This window comes from Lissotriton helveticus, chromosome 2_1 (genome assembly GCF_964261635.1).
Source record: "Lissotriton helveticus chromosome 2_1, aLisHel1.1, whole genome shotgun sequence".
Taxonomy (NCBI): Eukaryota; Metazoa; Chordata; class Amphibia; order Caudata; family Salamandridae; genus Lissotriton; species Lissotriton helveticus.
The window spans coordinates 1,541,781,715-1,541,783,846 of NC_136059.1; the positions used below are offsets into that span (position 1 = coordinate 1,541,781,715).

A 2,132-nucleotide genomic window follows, 5' to 3' on the forward strand; every position below is an offset into this window, starting at 1 on the left:
CAAAATCTAGTGAGATGATGCTTTCAAATACCCTGTTGAAGCAAGGCAGTACATGTGTTTTACATGTAAATCCCATGGTCAAGAGGCATGAAGATGTATTCTAGACCTGTGAGACTGATACATAGGGTCATATATACCCTCACAGGATCAGCTCTAGCATGCAACATCATATCAGTCATCATATACACACATCGCATACTATGTGCACACCATGTTTATTTGTGCAGAAACCACTACAGTATTCATCCAAGGTGCCTGACTGTGCAGCATGGTGCAGCCTCATGCATAAACCACTTCTCCCATGACAGCAGCAATACAGTTGTCAGGGAAATTATGTGACGGTCTTGGAGCAATGCTGCTTTGGTTCTGCCTGCGCAGCCATGGAACCCTAGTTACTGAATCTTGTGGAAGATATAGCCTACACTGTCCACAAGACGTGAGACCCTGTAGTGTAGTTAGTCCACCAATTGCATTGTACAGTGAAGGATTGACTCATATCTATGACCCCTTGTTTACTGTCACCATAGAAAACACTGCGCAATGCCATGTGCATACTACCAAGTCCTACATTGATATGCACTCACTATCCTTCTCATGCCGGAGCACATTAAACAATGTTGACTCCAATTCTCAATGCAAAATATGTGTGACTGAAGTAACACACATCACCTGCTCCTGTTACATGTTGTCAAACCAGACAGATATCAGTTCAGGAATGGCATTGGTAGCCATTAATAGACATACTTGATGAATGTGAGAGATGTGTCTACTCAATGGCAAACAGACTCTCCTTACTGGTGAGAATTCATTTCTATATGGCAATGCTACTCATCAGAATGACAAATAGCAAGTGAATCATAAATGGCAGCACAGCTGGATGTGTAGCTCAGTGTCAGCCATTTTCCATCCATACTGCATGTAGGTCACACTATGTCATATCACATCTATTACAGTAAGCAGGGTGTATGAGTCAAGCAAGACACAGAACAGATTGGAAATTAATATTGGGCTATTCCTTTTAATGACTTTTAACTAATATGACACCTCCTTTCCTTGCAGCAGACCATGGTTACGCTCTGATGCCGTGGGTCATGACTCCAATCAAGACCCCACATACAGAAGCCCACCGGACATACAACCATGCCCTATGCAGCACCAGGTCCATTACACCCAGGTCCCTTATGTCCTCGTCCCATTCATTACTAGACAGAAAAAAACAAGAGGAATGCTGGGACCCTAATACTGCCCCTCCCACTGGGAGTACATAAGCAGTACTTACCCAGCAGCACTCCTGTTCTTTTTTTTTTGTCTGTCGACAGAATGGATGGTGTGCTGGTGCTGCTCCTGCTGGGCTGGAGTGGTGGTGCTTCTCTTCTTCCCCCCGCCCGACTGCCTGGCTTTGCGGGCGCGGGGTTCCCTGGATTGACTCCTGGCCTGCCGGGCTTGCTGGGCGTCAGTCTCTCTTGGAGCCGGTGTTCTGTGCTGTGCACTGCGTGCACCTCCCGGCCCTTTGCGACTGGGGCTGGAGTTCCCGGTTGCTTCCGGGTCACGGGCTCGTCTTCCCGAGCCTGGCTGGGGAGCCGTGCCTCGCTGAATGGGCTCCTGCTGGATCTTGGATGTGACGACGGTGGGGTGGGGGCCTTGTTCCTGGGGTTGGCCCCCACTCCGGGTGAATCCCGATTGCGGGGTCTTTTTACTTCTGACTTGCGCACTGTGGAGGGATGTTTTGGTGCTGCCGTCGGCCTGTGCACGGTACCTGCCCCGTATTTCTTTCCCGTTTGGAGGGGAAGTAGCTCAGTGGTAGTGCGCGTGCTTCGCATGTATGTGGCCCCGGGTTCAATCCCCGGCATCTCCAGGAATCTCTGTGCCTTATCTTGACTGTGAAAACTCCCGTTCATAGGCGGCGCTGTGAGATGGATGTCCCTTTGTACACGTTCCCTGCCCTGTGTTCCGCTGCGGCTCTTGACATCGGGCCTGGGGATCTGGGTTCGTGGCTCGGTGATGGCGCCATGCGTCCTGTGGCTACTCACTGGCGATTCATGCTGCGTATTGCCCCGCCATGATTTCAAGTCAGCATTCATATTTCTTTGGCGAATGCTTTGTGCTGTGATGTTTGGCTTCGCTTTGCTGAG

At 49.9% G+C, this 2,132-nt stretch overlaps 1 non-coding gene across 1 annotated transcript; it reads left to right on the forward strand.

Annotated features, from left to right (window-relative positions):
* The first annotated feature begins 1,783 nt into the window (after positions 1-1,783).
* TRNAA-CGC (transfer RNA alanine (anticodon CGC)) lies at positions 1,784-1,855 on the forward strand. Its single transcript has one exon. It is a non-coding gene; the product is annotated as a tRNA-Ala (tRNA).
* Positions 1,856-2,132: the final 277 nt, after the last annotated feature.